Raw genomic sequence first — 18,816 nt, 5'->3', positions numbered from 1 at the left:
TGCTTTGCGCCCATTTTACACACATAAAAACTGATAGCAATGCAGAACAATGCCTTCAATAAAGGACAGGGGAGAAATGTGTAGAGAAAGATTTCACAGCACAGCTGCTATTCTTGTATAAAACACATTGAAACATTCATTTTAAACGTAATAATTGCATACTGCTTCAGTGTTGTCAGAACCTTTTTGACAAGTATTACTGATGTTAATGAATCAGGAAAACATATTAAAAGCAGAGCCCCGATCAGCAGCTCAGTGGGCTGCAGTAATTGATGCTTTAGTCGACATTCAATCAAAAGTGTGACATTTTGAAGAAATTTGTAAAATTATTAATAAGATTATAATCAAAAGCTGACTCTTTTGACTTTTGTACAATGCCAAGAAAACATGATTAAAATCCAGGAATCATGGTGTGAATTTTATGTTTGTCAGGCTTTTATGCGGCCGGCGGGCTTTGAAGGGGATGTGACATGTGCTTCCGCCCGTGATTGACCCCGGAATGTAATTTCTTGCAGGCTGGCCAATTAACGGGCAGCCAGTGTGAAAGGCACTCTGAGAAACCCTCAGCGCTGCCGAGGGGAGGCGGGAAGAGGGCGGGCGCTGACAAAAGCGAGGATGCAGCTGGGCGCTTCTAATGGCCTCCCTGAAGGCTGGCAGCTACTGCGGAGCTGCCTCAGGGAGCTGCAGACCTGTACAAATTAAATAACTAGAATAAAATGCACCAAACTGTGTCTATGCACATTCAAGCAGCACCTGACAGCAGAAGTGAAAAAACATCAGTCCCCGGGTATCTTTTTTTTATTATATTTCACCCCAGATGTTTCATCCTGCCCTTGATCAAGGCTTCAGCAAAAATGTAAAGGCCCTCTGGCCAATTGGCCTATCCGCCAACCATAGCAGTGGATGAGCCACGTAAAATCGATCCCAATTGCTTCCTTAATAGGCTTAATTTTATGCTTAATTGTCGGTGGATGTGCTTCCGACTGCCCACTGAACAAAACATCGTGCAAGTGCGCGATGATATCAGGATGCACGCCCGATGTCTTCTCACACGATTTCACACGCTGTCGGGTTGGGCAGGTGTCCACACAACCAGCTTAAAATTCTGGCTCATGAGAAGAAACTTAACTGGTTGCTGTGGAAATCTGAACTGGGCCCTCCAGCCAATCCCATGGTTCAGCGTCTAAATGAATCGTAGGTGGTGTAGTGCTGAGCTATGTGAACAATCTATGAACTAATCATGTTGTCAGTTGTGTTAGTGTTGTGGCACTTCCCTTAGACTAGGTGGTATAAAATCACCGAGTGCTTTCATTCCTGATCTTTCAGCAGTGAACGCTCTAGGGAACTGCATCTTCAAGGAGCAAGGGAGAAAATGAAGGAGCACATGTAACTAAAGGTTGCCGCGCTGCCAAGGTTTTGTTTTGGGGGGGGCGGGGTGGGAGGTAGTCGGGAGGAGGTGGATGGAATAAAAGCAATCCTTGAAGTCAGTTCTATGCTTTGGTTATTTGTTATATGGTTGAAATCAATTTTGTTTGTACCTTCTTAATTAGCTTCTCTCCTCACAATTTGGTGGCCCCTTCCTAATGGAGAGGCAAATGCATCAAAAATTAACAACATAAATGGTACAATTTTAAACAAAATCTTTGAAGGTACTGGAAGAGGTTAACAAAGCAGTTAATAAAACAAATGGAATTCTGGGCTTTACAAATTGAGGCATAGAGTACAAAAGCCAGGAAATTACACTAAGGCTAAATAAAACATTGGCTCGGCCCTAGTTGGATTACTGTTCCAATAGGAAAGAAGCAAAGGCTTTGGAGGGGATACAGAAACAGTTTACTGGAACAGTTTGAGGGATCAAGGATAGAGTCACATGGATAGACTGGAGAAGCTGAGTTGTTGTCCATAGGGCAAAGGAGTCTAAAAGGAGATTTGATAGGGATGTTTAAAATCATAAAGAAGTTAGAAAGAGTAAATAAAGAGAAACTGTTTATATTGGTGGAAGGCAACTACAGAGACATGAGGGACAAGCTGGCCAGAATTGACTGGGCAATGAGCCTAGCAGGAAAGACAATGGAACAGCAATGGCAGGAGTTTCTGGGAGTAATTTGGGAGACACAGCAAAAATTCATCCCTAGGAAGAAGAAGCATACTAAAAGGAGGACGAGGCAACCATGGCTGACAAGGGAAGTCAGGGACAGCATAAAAGCTAAAGAGAAAGCATACAATGCAGTGAAGGGCAGTGGGAAACCAGGGGATTGGGAAGCCTACAAAGACCAACAGAGGACAACTAAAAAAGAAATAAGGAGGGATAAGATTAAATATGAGGGTAAACTAGCCAGTAATATAAAAGAAGATTGCAAGAGTTTTTTTAGATATATAAAGGGTAAGAGAGAGGCAAAAGTGGACATTGGGCCACTGGAAAATGACGCTGGAGAAGTAGTAGTGGGGAACAAAGAAATGGCGGAAGAACTGAATAGGTACTTTGCGTCAGTCTTCACAGTGGAAGACACGAGTGACATCCCCAAAGTTCAAGAGAGTCGGGGGGCAGAGGTGAGTATGGTGGCCATTACCAAGGAGAAGGTGCTAGGAAAACTGAAAGGTCTGAAGGTGGATAAATCACCTGGACCAGATGGATTACACCCCAGAGTTCTGAAGGAGATAGCTGAAGAGATAATGGAGGCGTTAGTGGTGATCTTTCAGGAATCACTGGAGTCAGGGAGGGTCCCAGAGGACTGGAAAACTGCTAATGTAACCCCCCGTTTAAGAAAGGAGTGAGGCAAAAGACGGGAAATTACAGGCCAATTAGCCTAACCTCGGTCGTTGGTAAGATTTTAGAGTCCATTATTAAGGATAAGATTTCAGAATACTTGGAAGTGCATGGTAAAATCCAGCAAAGTCAGCATGGTTTCATCAAGGGGAGGTCATGCCTGACAAATCTGTTAGAATTCTTTGAGGAGGTAACGAGTAGGTTAGACAAAGGAGAGCCAATGGATGTTATCTAAAACAAAAACAGAATTACCTGGAAAAACTCAGCAGGTCTGGCAGCATCGGCGGAGAAGAAAAGAGTTGACGTTTCGATTCCTCATGACCCTTCGACTGAACTTGAGTTCGAGTCCAAGAAAGAGTTGAAATATAGATGTTATCTACTTGGACTTCCAGAAGGTCTTTGACAAGGTGCTGCACAGGAGCCTGCTCAGTAAGATAAGAGCCCATAGCGTTAGAAGCAAGGTACTGGCATGGATAGAAGATTGGCTGTCTGGCAGGAGGCGGAGAGTTGGGATAAGGGGGTCCTTCTCAGGATGGCGGCTGGTGACTAGTGGAGTTCCGCAGGGGTCAGTGTTGGGACCACAACTTTTCACTTTATACATTAATGATCTAGATGAAGGAACTGAGGGCATCCTGGCTAAGTGTGCAGATGATACAAAGATAGGTGGAGGGACAGGTAGTATTGAAGAGGCGGGGAGGCTGCAGAAGGATTTGGATAGGTTAGGAGAATGGGCAAAGAAGTGGCAGATGGAATACAACGTGGGCAAGTGTGAGGTCATGCACTTTGGTAGGAAGAATAGAGGCATAGACTATTTTCTAAATGGGGAGAGAATTCAAAAATCTAGAGTGCAAAGGGACTTGGGAGTCCTAGTCCAGGATTCTCTTAAGGTTAACTTGCAGGTTGAGTCGGTAGTTAGGAAGGCAAATGCAATGTTGGCATTTATTTTGAGAGGACTAGAATATAAAAGCAGGGATGTGCTGCTGAGACTTTATAAGGCTCTGGTCAGATCACATTTAGAATATTGTGAGCAATTTTGGGCCCCGTATCTCAGGAAGGATGTGCTGGCCCTGGAGAGGGTCCAGAGGAGGTTCACGAGAATGATCTCAGGAATGAAAGGCTTAACATATGAGGAACGTTTGAGGACTCTGTGTCTATACTCGATGGAGTTTAGAAGGATGAGGGGAGATCTGATTGAAACTTACAGAATACTGAAAGGCCTGGATAGAGTGGACGTGGGGAAGATGTTTCCATTAGTAGGAGAGACTAGGACCCGAGTACACAGCCTCAGAGTAAAGGGAAGACCTTTTAGAACAGAGATGAGGAGAAACTTCTTTAGCCAGAGAGTGGTGAATCTATGGAATTCATTGTCACAGAAGGCTGTGGAGGCCAGGTCATTGAGTGTATTTAAGACCGAGATAGATAGGTTTTTGATTGGTAAGGGGATCAAAGGTTATGGGGAGAAGGCGGGGAGAATGGGGTTGAGAAACTTATCAGCCGTGATTGAATGGCGGAGCAGACTTGATGGGCCAATTGGCCTAATGTCTGCTCCTGTGTCTTCTGGTCCTATGGTCTTATGGAAGGGTTGGTAATCAGAAGGTACAGAATTAAGGCAGTTGGCAAAAGAACCAGAAGTGACGTGGGAAAAGTGCTTTTATACAGTGAGTGTTTAGGTTTTGGAATGCACTGCCTGAGAGTGTGGTGGAAGAAGATTCATAGTATCCTTCAAAAGGAAATTGGATAAATACCTGAAAGAAAAATAGTTGCAGGAATGCAGGAAAAGAGGAGGAGAATGAAAGTAACTGGCTTGCTCTTTGAAAGAAAAACAGAAAATGCTGGAAAACCTCAGCAGGTCTGGCAGCATCTGTGGAGAGAGAAACAGAGTTAACACTTCGAGTCTCTATGACTCTTCTTCAGAGCTAAAGAGAAGTAGAGATGTGATGGATTTTATACTGTTTAAGAGGGGGTAGAGCAGGTGGAGCAAAATAGAAGGTCAGAGATAGGTGGGAGCTAAGGAGAAATTTGACAAAGATGTCAAGGGCACAGGGCAAAGGGAGTGTTAATGGTAGTGTTAAAGCCTAAGGAAGGTGCTGATAGTGGCATAAAGATAAGATAGCAAAATATGTTAATAATCAACCAAGTGTCAGCAGTCTGTGAAGGCAAAACATAAAAACCAGTGACAGTTGACCCTGTGTAGGGGGGCAGGGGACATTGGGGAATAAGGATATAAAAAAATGAATAGATAAGTAAAGATAAAAATATAATTGGATTAAAAAAGGGGTAAAGATGGAGGAAGGAGTTCATGTTCTGAAGTTGCTGAACTGTTAACACTATTAACACATGCTGTTAACGCATCCTACTATCTTACCTTTATGCCACTATCAGCTTCTTTATCTTCTAACATGACCATTAACATTCCCGTTGCCCTGTGCCCATGACATCTTCGTCAAATTTCTCCTTAGCTCCCACCTATCCCTGACCTTCTATTTTGCTCCAGCTGCTCTACCCACTCTTAAACAGTATAAAATCCATCACATTTCTACTTCTCTTTAGCTCTGAAGAAGAGTCATATGGACTCGAAACATTAACTCTGTTGCTCTCTCCACAGATACTGCCAGACTTGCTGAGTTTTTCCAGCATTTTCTGCTTTTATTTCAGATTTCCAGCATCCGCAGTATTTTGCTTTTTGCTCTATGAAAGAACATTAATGGGCCAAATGCCCTCCTTCTGTGCTGTTCTATTCTATGATTCTATCGATACATTAATTTTCATAGTTAGTTATTTAGTCCAACGCAACCTGTAGGCTGACAAGGTGTTTTTGTCTGTATTCTTCTGCGAAAGGAAATGAGGTAAGGCGTAACAACATAAGTTGAAGCAGTGCCACAGTGAAACGGCTTATACTTGAAATGTTAATGTTTGTGTCACCTGCTAATTACATTGTCAGATACTTCAGTTTGGTTCAGCTGGAATGGATTGTTCCTTTCAGTTTATGTGCAGTTGCAATTGTGGATCATTTTCATAAATTTGGAGTTTAAGTAGTTCATGGGCATTCTCTATACTCAGAGATTAAACTATGGCTATTTATTCACTCTCTGCTTATAATTTTTGATGATATCTGCCACCTGAATAAAACGATAGCATTGAAATCAGTTAAAAGTAGCACTGAAATCGCCAAGATTTCTGCTAGCAGCTTCCTGTGTGAATGTTTATGCTGCCAAGTTCTTACTCCTCCACTGGCGGCAATGCATCTTTTCAAGTGATGACATAAAGTGCAGAGGTAGGGTGGTGGTCAAAACTTAGTAGGGGTTTTGACTGGTCTTGCAACATAACTCCAGTAGCAGTCTAATCGAATGCTCGGGGTGCAGTCAGAGGCTTACCCCTGGGATTCTTCCAGTCTTCTACAACTACTAGAGTGGAAGCCCCTGAGGAATTTTATATTTGACCTTTTCTATGTTGAATCATACTTATCTCTTAATTAGTGTTCCATTTTGATGGGAATTCTCATATTTTATGGAAATTTTGACTACTACACATGTATAGAAAAGGCTTTTGTGCTTTTCTAAATTACAGGTTTTTAATGTTTTAAACTTTCCCACCTATTTTTCTTGCTCTGGGTCTCCTTCTTACTGAGGTACAATTCCACAGACACTGGGCACCCTCCAGTATTTCTCACTAATTGACCATACTCCATGTTTGCGTGGTGACAATGTCGTCAAGCTAATCAGCAGGCACCAGTCCACACACACACATCTCCAAATAGGTGCTCCCTGGATACCAATCAGGAATGGCAATGCAGCTTGATTTTTTTTTTCTCTCTCTGGCCCAGAGGCACCGAGGCCAACTATCGGGCCCCTATCAGCCTATATGCAAAGCTCATTTAAATGGGCATAGGCTGGGAGTTGGACCTGGGGCCTTCTGCGCTGAGTGGGTTAGCTGCTCACTGCTTCAGTCAGTATGGATAGAGTCAAGTGGAATTTCAGATTTCAGTTTCAATCAGCAAAGTATTTAAAACCAACCCCAACTTCAGATCAACATGACGTCAATGGCAAATGAATGACAGGAACAGGCAGAATTAGAAAATGAGAATTTTCCAATCTGAACTGAAGTTGGTGTTTGATGCCTTGCCCACTAGACATGGGTAAGCTTCAGAGGTTATATACAAAACGTAGGATAAAAGTAATACTCACTTGGAAAAATATGGCTCAATTAAGGACACCCTGCAGGGATTTGTGAAAGGCAAGTCATGCCTGACACAGTTAATGTAATTCTTTGAAGAAATAATGGAGTGTGATGATTTTGTGCATATGGATTTTTAAAAGGTGATTGATAAGGTGCTACGTAGGAGGCTTGCTGATAAAATTAAGTTGCATGGTATTAGAAGGAGTGTTGCAGCAGAGTTAGGAAGTTGATTAAAGAACAGTAAACAGAGGCTAGTGGTAAACGGATTTTCTTTCAAACTGGAGGAACATTAGTAGTGGACTTTGGCGGGTGTCAGTGTTTGCAACTTTGCTGTTCTCAATTTAGAGATATGATCTGGACTCCGGTCATAATTTGTAAAAACACAAAAATTGTGGTTAATTGTGAAGCGGACCATAAACGTGAAAGCGTAGGCCGGTCAATAAGTTAATCAGACACAAGTCAGGAAAAATGCAATTGGAGCAATGTGAGGTGATACATTCAATGGTAAAACTTGAAGAAAAACAGCAAAGAGCAGAAAGGCTTAGGAATTCTAAAGCACATATTTTCAACTGGAAGGCAAATGTGAGCAATAAATTAAGTGTGGGATCTCTGGTTTTATAACTATGTAAAATTAGTGCAATTGGAATGAGTTAATGCTGAATCTTTACGGAGTCCTCAAGGAAATTGTAATGTTTCTGCACATGATCGCTGTGGCCCCAGTCAGGAGTGGCATGTGCAGATCTTAGGTGAGGGCAGAATCGGATTTGCCTGTGATTCTCCCCAAAATCAAATTGCTGACGTAAACCATTCTCTAGCCCTATGTGTGAAGAATGTTCATTTGGGTGAGTATCTGGAAAATGACTGGCCTGCACAGAACTACACAACAGCAAGGAATCAAAAAAGAGGTGACAAAGGGAGGTATCTGATGGAAAAGGTGAAAAATTCAATGGATAAAATTGTAGGGTTGTAAGTGTACTGAAAAACACATTATCACTGAACTCCCATACTGCCTCCCAGGAAAGTTGTCAGCCCAACAGTCCAACCCAGGTTACTTACTCATCAGTAAGGTGCTGGGCACTCACCAGTTGGAATTTTATGCTGCCCTCCTGACACCTGCCCAAATCCATTGGGTTCCTTCTCTTCATCTGTATATCAGAACATGGTGATGCCATTTGGATCCATCTGGGATTTTGACTGATGACCTGAGTCAGGAAACCACTGTAGCTTTTTGTCAAATGGAGAAACTGGGAGCAAGAGCCTGGAGCAAGGAAGGCCCAGGCCGATGTTTCCCTTCCGCCAGATAAATGGCCCTCAGAGCTGATTCGCTGCCACTTAGTTGGTGTCAGTTGGTGGCCTCATGGTTTGCAGTTTTCCCCATTTCCAACAGCGTTCCAGGTAGGAATTATCACAGAGGCATCATTTCTTGAGAAGCAAGGGGAGTTTCTAACTCATCGCGCTACCCATGCTCCCAGAGTTAAAATAAGAACCAAAGTCTTAGTTCAGGTGTCAGGTCAGGGAGTTCTCTTATGGTTGGAATTGTGCCATTCAGGCCACCTTTGAACTTAATTTGTTCCAATAAGAGGCACCAAATCTTCAAATCCTGCATGAGGAGCCTTGTCTTTTCTGCATGGAACTATTCAGATGTATTGTGGACAAAATATACAAAAACAAAGAGGCCTTTCATTCAGTGCTTAGATGTAAGGTTTGATCAATAAAATGAATCAAACAAAAATACAAGGCAGACAGTCTGTGTCTGAGCAGATACCTGGCTGACTACTGCATGAGACACTCTACAACGCTGGGGAGTTATACAAGTCAGTCCTCCCAATGTTATCATTAAACTCTGTGTTCAAATAGCTGCTATAAAGTAATTTGTCAGAAATTTTGTATTCAGTTCGGAGAAGGTTCACTGGGGTGATTCCACAGGTGAAAGGTTTTTTTTATCAAGAGAGATTGATAAAGTTGAGCCTATACTCATTAGAGTTTAGAGGAAAGAGAGGTGATTTTATTGAAGCATATAAAATTCTGAGGGGGCTTGACAAGGTAGATGTAAGATAGCCTGCCTCTGTACCGTTTCCAAAACTTCAGTATCCTCCACCATGTTAGGGAATCAAAATTAGACACAGTGGCCTAGAAATTCACATAACAGGTGTCAGATGGGTGGCTAAATGTCCAGTATGTTGTTGCATGCGTGTTATATTGATAAAAGGTGAACTATCGACCTGCAGGGCCTGTGCCTGTTTCCAGAAATTGGAATATCAGGATAACCATGTCTACATGCTTTTAAAAAGCTTACTTACCAAAATGTGGAGCTGGAATGCCCCTCTGGTTCCATAACAATCCTGAAAACCACTGCCAGTCTTTATTTATCTTGATCACCCTCCCCCTGTCAATCATCCCCCTCCCTCTCGATCACCAAACAGCCCATCCCCAGGATGCAGTGTTGCTGCTGCCCAGCAGTTGCATCTGTTTTGCCAGCGAGTTGCCTGGGGACAAGCAGCAGGGGTCTGTAACTCACCAGTCTAATTTAATTGAGGCCCATGGCTCAATAATGAGTGTGCCTGTTTCCTGCGCCTAGGCTGGTGCCATCCAATTTTATTGCTAGTATTCTAAATGACCAAGGACAAAATGGAATTCTTTGTCTTGTAGTGAATTGTCCTGTACAATGAACAAACCATGAATACATGTTTAAGGAGCAAGAGTAGGCCATTCGGCCCATTGAGCCTGCTCCACCATTCAATAAGATCATTGCTGACTTGATTATGGCCTTAACTCCACTTTCCTGCCTGTCCTCCATAACCCTTGACTCCCTTGTAAAAATCCTATATAACTCAGCCTTGAATGTATTCGATGACCCACCATCCACTGCTCTTTGGGGATAAGAATTCTAAAAACTAACAGCCTGAGAAAATAAATTCCTCCTCTTCTTCATCTTAAATGGGAGACTGCTTATTTTAAACTGTGCTCACTAGTTCTAGATTACCTCATGAGAGGAAACATCCTCTCAACATCTACCCCTACCCTCTCAAGCCCCCTCAAAATCTTATATTCTTCGATAAGGTCATTTTTTATTCTTCTAAAGGGCAATGAGTATAGGCCCAAGCTGATCAACCTTTCCTCATAAGACAACCCTTTCATTCCTGGAATCAGCCTAGTGAGCCTTCTCTGAACTGCAGAAAACATAATTTCCTACAAATTATTTTATAGCAGCTATTTGAACATAGAGGGCTTCTACAGTTTGATGTTAGTATTGGGAGGACTGACTTGTAAAATTCCCCAGTGTTGAGAGTGCCTCACGTAGTAGTCAGTCAAGTGTCTGCTCAGGCACAGACTCTCTGCCTTGTATTTTGGTTTGATTCACTTTACTGAACAAACCTTACACATAAGCACTGAATGAAAGGCCTCTTTGTTTTCATATATTTTGTCCACAATGCACCTGAATGTTTCCATGCAGAAGGCAAGGCTCTTCATGCAGAATTGAGTCATCATTTGAAATACGTTAGTGACCCAGGTAAGCTTAGGAAGCTGAGTCTGCATACTTTACAGATGTGTGGACTCAGCAACAATTAGATCTAGGCTTATAAAATAATGAATGGACTGGACTGAGCATATGTGGGCAGATGATATTGACCAGATAGGTTAGACCAGGGCTTATATTTACAAGTTATGTCAGGACAGAACTAGGGCATTTTTCTTTATATTTTTTCCACCAGAGAGTGGTGGGCCTGAGGAACAGGTTACTGCCTTAAACACATGGTGACACAAATGAGCATTGCATATACAACTGCAGCCTTAGCTTGAAGTATCCTGCAAGTATAGCTGAAGCAAACAAAATGGTTGCTGATGCAATGTAGATCCTACAGCAGCTTGACAGTTTCTTTTAGCAGAGCTTGGTGAATGCTGATTTGCTTAAGAGAGCAAGAATTGTTTCTAGCTGGAGCAGACATCATGTCATCCAAGAGATAGATGTCCTAAAACAGGATCAATGCAGACTCCTGGTCTAGTTTTAATCACCTAAATGATCAGCGAGGAACTTTCCAGATTTTCCCCCCTAACTGCTCAAGGCTTTTATCTGGTCTTTCACCTCCCAGGAGATTACTTGGGTGGGCAGGCAGTGCTCTTTTCATATCCCTCCATTATTCCTCCCTCATGTATGCATCAAACTAAATGTATCAATGCTATTTGCTTCAATCGCACCACTCAGTGTAAAAAAATTCCACCTAAATTCTTTATTTTATCTGTTGGTGGCTGTATTATATTTATATGCTCTCGTTTTGGCCTTGCCCACAAATGGAAATATTTTCTCCCTATCCATCCTATCGAGCTTCTGCATAGTCTCTTTTCCAGAGAAAAGAGTCCAGCCTGCTCAGTTTTTCCTGTTAATTACATCCTCTTAGTTCTGGTAACGTCCTTGTGAATCTTTATTGCACTTCTCTCTAGTCGTTCAGTTATATGCAAACCTGAATGGCACACAGTGCTTCAACTCTAACTTAACCAAGGTTTCACATACATTTAGCAATACCCCTCTGCTTTTGCATTCTATTCTTCCAGAATATTCAGCTGTGATGACCACTGTGGTTGAATATTTAGTTGACAAATCACAGTCTATCTAGGTCCACATATGACGGCTATTCACTTAAGAAATAGCGTGGGGTCTCTGGAATTGTACGTTAGCATGAAACAATGGTGTAGATTTTGGTTTTGTGTGATTAAATGGGTGATTGCGAGTCTCCTGTTTTACATCTCTGCCAAGTTTTATTTCTTTTGAAGTCAATGCAAATAAAATCAGGAGAGATACACAACTTGCTGAAGACTCACAAACAACCATTTCACACTATAATGCAAAGTCAAAATCTACCTCCCCTCCCATCCTTCCACCAATGCAATGACACCCCAGCCCTCCCCTTACCTGTGGGTTCAGGAGAATCAAACTTCAAAAGAAAAACAGTAATCTTTCGTTCTATTACTGTGTAATGTTATAACAAGATTCATTTTAGATCTTAAACACACGGTGACACAAATGAGCATTGCATATACAACTGCAGCCTTAGCGTGAAGTATCCTGCAAGTATAGCTGAAGCAAACAAAATGGTTGCTGATGCAATGTAGATTCTACAGCTCGACAGTTTCTTTTAGCAGAGCTTGGACCAGTTCAATTTCCATAAAGATATGACACGTTTATTGAAACATTTTGCCGTCCAATATGAAAGGAAGTATTTTTCTGACCATTTGGTATTCATTTCTTCCCATCTTAAATAGCAGAGCAAGCAATCTTTTTCCCTCTCTCTGCTGCTTGTGCTCCCCTAACATGTTGTCAGAATGATAATAATCTATTTCACTCCTCGCACAAGCAAACTGTCAATGACCCGGACTGACCCAAATGAAATTGATTTTGTTGTTGAACTCTTAGTTGCTGCGAATTAATCTTAGATCCATAGAAGATCAGGAAATCAAGGCACAGAGTACAAAGACTTCGACAACTAAGCAAAAAAAAATTAGCTCAAGCAGAGGTATTTAAGCACAGCAAGATAAATGGCTACAATGGTTTGCTTTGATAGAACATCTGTAGTATAGCAGAGAAGAATGACATGAGGTCTGAGAAAAACCTGTAATTTAATAGCCTAATTTCCTGCCTGAAATATCTGTCTGCCACTGACAGCTGACGAAAATGCACAAGGATTTGATTTGCTCCCCAGTGCAAGACAAGTTCAGGCCTATCTGTCCCCCAGGCTGCTCAGCTTTGCACTGCCACAGACAAGCCCAGTGTCTGGTATCCACTATCTCATTATACATTCGGATATGCTCTCGTTTGCTCCCCTGATGCTTTTGATGTCTCGTTCCTTCACTTGTGGTTCATTTGAACCATATAAAATTTAAAACGAGTCACTTGCTAAACAAGAAGCGGCAAGGAATCAGGACATGATCCTTTACTTAATCTGCTTTAAGCTGATGTGATGTAGTGTATCTGTCACACCTACAATACAGACTAATTCCAGATGCGCTTTGTCAACCTGCACCGGCACAACAATTTAAGCACGCTTTGACTTAATCATTTGAGACCCTGTGTACTTTTCTGCTTTGTTGCTTGCGGCACATGCAAATGTTTTCATATCATGATACAATCACAGATATCACAGAGGTGAGCACCGTCAAGTTGTCCAGTGCTCTGCATGCTGCCCTTTTCTTGCGCCACAGGAAGAAATACCTAAAAGATTCGGTTGCCATTGGAAACAAACAAGCCCATTCTAGGCTGCTGCATTAGAGACATCAAAACCCCAAAAAGCCCAGAGGGCAGTGCAGGATACATAAAGGAAATTTTCTCTTGAACCTAAAGCAAATTGTACTGAAAATGTTATTTCCTATCATTGGAGAATAATATTTGTTTGCCAATTTTCTTCACTTTCCTCTCCTTTCCTGTAATAACAGTCCGTAGGATCCAGTGGCTGAGTAAAGGTAGTATGGAGGTGAGGAACACAGATATCACAAATTTCCAGGTTTGTATCCCAGTATCTGCTGGGTTCACTGATATCAGCTGGGTAATTACATCCAGCAATTGGAAAGGGTGTCCGTGGGTATGTTCTACAGGGACTGAATCAGGTTTCACTGAGATGCCACTCAATGCCAATCATCTTGCTATTTACTGCTCAGACTCACAAATGAAGGTTGACGAGTTACAAAAGGTATCAGTATGGGTGAGTTTTGCCCATCAAGATCAAGCCTTTGGAAATGGGGGAGGGGAATTGTCCCATTTCACAAATCTGGGCACCAAAACCTAGGCTGACACTCCAATGCAGCACTGAGGGAGTGCTGCATTGGCAGAGGTGCTGTCTTTTGGATGAGACATTAAACCTAGGCCCTGGGTGCCCTCTCAGATGGATGTAAAATACACTATGGCAGTACTTCAAAGAAGATCGGGAAGTTACCTTTGTGTCCTGCCAAAAGCTATTCCTCAGTTCGACATCACAAAAAACAGATCATCTGATCGTTATCATATTGCTGTTTGTGAGAGCTTGCTGTGTGCAAATTGGCTGCCAGATTTCCTACATTCCAACAGTGAATGCACTTCAGAAGCACCTCATTGGTTGTAAAGTACTTTGAGATATCCTGAGGTCATGAAAAGGTCTAAATAAATGCAAATCTTGCTTTTTTTTGTGTCCTGGGCAATATTTATCCGTCAACCAATACCACTAAAAAATATTATCTAGTCGTTATTATATTGCTGTTTGTGAAAGTGCTTCATTGACTGCAAAGCACTTGAGACATTCTGAGTTGTATAAATGTTATATAAATGCATGTCATACTTTTAACATTCTATTAGTTTCTGAAAACATCTATATTGGGCTAATGCGCAGTACATATGGTCAGCATATATGGATGTGGTCAGTGTTTAAGGGTATGGTCAGTATTTATGTGTATAATCAATGTGTATAGGTGTAGTCAGTGCTTATGCTGTAGTCAATGTTTATGCATATGGTCAGTGTGTATATGTGTGGTCAGTGTTTATTGGTGTGGTCAGTGTATATGGGTGTGGTCAGTGTTTATGGGTGTGGTCAGTACAGTTGTTTAAAGATACGGGCCAGGATCTTACGGCCCCATCACGGGTGGGACCCGCCACGGGCGAGGCGGTGCCCCAGCCAGATGCCCATTAACTTGCGGTGGGACCGGAAGATCCCGGTAGCAGGTGGGTATGGAAAATCCCGCCCACGGCCACTGTTTATGGGTGTGGTCAGTATTTATGGGTGTGGTATGTGTTTGTGGCTGTGGTCAGTGTCAGTGTTTAAATGTATGGTCAGTGTTTATGTGTGTGGTCAGTGTTTATGGGTGCGGTCAGTGTCAGTGTTTAAATGTATAGTCCGTATTTATGGGTGTGGTAAGTGTTTATGGGTGTGGTCAATGTCAGTGTTTAAAGGCATGGTCACTGTTTATGGGTGTAGTCAGTGTTTAAAGGTATGGTTGGTTTTTATGGCTATGGTCAGTGTTTATGGGCATGGTCAGGGTTTGGGGTCTGGTCAATATTTTGGGTTGTGGTCAGTGTTTAACTGTATGCTCAGTCTTTATGGGTGTAATCAGTATATATGAGTGTGGTTTCGGGTGTTGTCAGTGTTTTGGGGTGTGGTCAGTTTTTATGGGCATGGTGATTGTTTATGGGTATGATCAGTGTTTATGGCTATGTTCAGTGTTTACAGGTAACGTCAGGGTTATATGGTCAGTGTTTATGGCTATGGTCAGTGTTTATAGCTATGGTCAGTGTTTAAGGGTATGGTTGATATTTAAGGGTATGATCAATGTTTGTGGGACTGGTCAGTGCTTTTTGGGTGTGGTCAGCGTTTAGGGGTATGGTCATTTTTTTTTGGCCGTGTTCAATGTTTTGAACTTAGATGTTCTCTGCACCTGATAATGCTGCAATAAGATTGGGTCCAAATTTGCTGGGAGTATTATGCCAACCACTGTAAAAATCTGCTGGAATTTCTTATCCTCCTCACTCTCCAGCAGCCTTTGCTGGAAATTTCCATATGTGGGCATCCAGTGGGGACAGGATTAGACTTTGTCTGCTCGACTGGCCAAATTGCTGGGTGACACTCATTGGCAAGGTTCAGACAGGGATAATGTCAGCCCAGGTGAAGTACAAAAGAACACCAGGTGCTTCTGAGCCATAACCCAGGGAGGAGCAGATACCTCTGGGGATAGGTGTGTAAACTTGCAGGATAATAAAAAGGTATTCTGTTTAATTTTGTAGCTTAAAATTAATCTTATCAAATAAATCCAATTCTGAGATCAGTGGTTTTGTTACTGAGATATGCGTGTGTGTTTCAAGGTGTGCGAGCTGAAAGACACTGAACCTGTGAGCAGTCCAAATGTTCACAATTTACTGCATTGTTTTTAATACTTACAATATATTGTTCCCGTTTACTTTGAAACACAGAGAGAGGGAATTTGTTTCCTCGGTGCATCTTCAATCTCACTTTTTTGCATGTCTACTTGACTAATTAGCTCGTTTGTTTGATGGAACAGGGAGACTGTGTACCTGAGCAAACCGATAGAAACCAAGCCAGATTTAAGCCAATTGCCTTGACTCAGACTTGGCAAGGCATCAATAAAAACATAAGACTTTATCGACAAGCCAAGGATCCACTGGAGCACAAAGGCAAGCACGGTAAAAGTGTCACTTAGATTTCCTGTGCACAATGGGATTTGTGCTGATTAAAGCTGCGGTCACATTTTTGACTGTGTTGCATTACAAATCCTGTCACATATCATTTCGCTCAGTGCGAAAGCAGGACATCATTCACCACTGGTGTTGCTTTCACTTACAGCTGTCATCTTCAGCTCTCTGCCATCCAGACAGTGAGAAGAAGCCCGTGGATGTTTCGAGGTACTACACTGCTGCTGAAGCAGAAACGATTGAGCAGCCATCTGTGAGACAAGAAATGAGGGAGTCAATTGGGGTGCTTTTGGGTTGCTGGGTGAGTAAAATCAATTCATCAGCATGCTGTAAATGAGTAATCTTTTTGAGAAAGAAACACAAGTGGAAGATGCTGGACAATGAACTTGACTCACGTGGAAACAAGAAAAGAAGAAAAGATTGAGAGCAAGAAGTAAATGCTGCAGGCAAGAAAGAGATTGGAATCGAACAGGCCAAGTGTGCAGTTGGATTACAGTTAAAGGGAGAGAAAGCAAAGCCCACATTGCTTTTGTGCCGATCTTATTAAGACAGAGGAGAAGGTGAAAGTGGCAGCATTAAAGGCCTGAATTATCCCGGCCCTGAAAAAACAGGGTTGGAGGACGGTGGGAAAATAGGGTGGAACCACTTTGGGAGGCTGCCCACCACCCCTGACCACCACCACCACCACCCCCACTGCCCACCTCTGCTGAAACATTCCTATCTCCAGGAATTTCCCAGGGGCAGGCTGGGAACAGGTTCAGGTGCCCTTTTTGCAGAGATGGACAGCCTATTAAAGCAATTAAGGCCCCATTTAGGGGTCAATTTTCAATGTTTTCCCACTTCGGCGGAGCAGCCCACCAAATGCAGAGGCCGCCAGCTCAACATTTTTTTTAATGTATTCATTCATGGGATGTGGGCGTCACCAGCATTTATTACCCATCTCTAATTGCCCTTGAGAAGGTGGTGGTGAGCTGCCTTCTTGAACTGCTGCAGTCCATGTGGAGTAGGTACACCCACAGTGCTGTTAGAGAGGAAGTTCCAGGATTTTGACCCAGCGACAGTGAAGGAACGGCAATATATTTCCAAGTCAGAATGGTGAGTGACTTGGAGTGGAACTTCCAGGTGGTGGTGTTCCCATCTATCTGCTACCCTTGTCCTTCTAGATGGTAGCGGTTGTGGGTTTGGAGGGTGCTGTCTAAGGAGCTGGTGAGTTGCTGCAGTGCACCTTGTAGATGGTACACACTGCTGTTACTGTGCATTGGTGGTGGAGGGAGTGAATGTTTGTGGATGGGGTGTCAATCAAGGGGGCTGCTTTGTCCTGGATGGGTGTCAAGCTTCTCAAGTGTTGTTGGAGCTACATCCAACCAGGCAAATGGGCAGTATTCCATTACACTCCTGACTTGTGCCTTGTAGATAGTGGACATGCTTTGGGAAGTCAGGAAGTGAGTTACTTGCTGCAGAATTCCTAGCCTCTGACCTGCTGTTGTAGCCATAGTATTTATATGGCTAGTACAGTTCAGTTTCTGGCCAAAGGTAGCCCCTAGGATGGTGATAGCGGGGGATTCAGTGATTGTAATGCCATTGAATGTCAAGGGGCAATGATTAATTCTCTCTTGCTGGAAATGGTCATTGCCTGGCACTTGTGTGGTGCGAGTGTTACTTGTCATTTGTCAGCCCAAGTCTGAATGTTGTCCAGGTCTTGCTGCATTTGGACTTGGACTGTTTCAGTTCAAATGGGGCTGCTGGCTTGACATCACTAAAAGCCCTCTGATTGGACTTTCATTCTTGGGAAATTGCCCACCATCCTTATTAGGATGGTGAGCAGGGAGGCGAACAGTTAGGAAGTTGCCTCCTGGAAGGTTGCACTAGCAGGCTCACTGACAACATGGGTGTGCATGGCGCTCCTATATGGGGCTGACGCCAGTTCCCAACATAAATCGGAAAATCCAGCCAAAAGTGATCGTAATGCCAGAGAGAAGGCATGAAACAAAAAAGAACAAGGAGAAAAGGGAACAAAAAGGGCAAAAAGATTTCAATAGACTAAAGTAAGGGATCATAACTAAATATTGAGAACAGAAAATGATGATTTTAATATTGCTTAATTTTTCCATTGTTCTATCTCATTACATTATCTTTTTTGTCAAATCTCTTACACTTTTCTCTCCTAATCTCCTGAAGGCACCAACACTAATGGATACAGTTTATGCTGTCTGGCACCCCTCCAGTTCCATGCCCAAATAGCCAATGAGTAGAGGCAGGCTGCTAAATTCTAATTCTTTAGTCATGGTTTAGTTGGGCATCCGTCGGTCTTGGAAGGGAAGATGCACTGCGCCTGGGGTGTATGTCATTTCTGGATTGAACATTGTCTCTTGTGACTGTAGAGGCCGATTCAGGAGTGGCAATCTCTTCCCCAGCTGGCATGGAAGAGTAGCATTGACCCAAGGTCGACTGATGTTTTCTTCCTTCTGGTGAGCTCTCTTTTCAGCTATCTGGTCGTTTCTTTTGTCCTTTTCTTTTTCCATGCCCTTCCTGACTCCTTGTCTCCAGGTTACTCCTGTCAGCAGCATGGATTTCCCATGCATTGACAGAAATCCCAGTCAACTTGAGGTCTCACATGCAGACATCCTTCTATCGCAGACTTGGGCAACCTGTTGACCTCGTGCAAATAGCAAGCTCGCCATATAGCATGTCTTCATCCATCCGGCTCACA

This window comes from Carcharodon carcharias, chromosome 5 (assembly GCF_017639515.1).
Source record: "Carcharodon carcharias isolate sCarCar2 chromosome 5, sCarCar2.pri, whole genome shotgun sequence".
Taxonomy (NCBI): Eukaryota; Metazoa; Chordata; class Chondrichthyes; order Lamniformes; family Lamnidae; genus Carcharodon; species Carcharodon carcharias.
The sequence above is the reverse complement of the archived record's forward strand: the minus strand, read 5'-3'. Positions refer to the sequence as shown.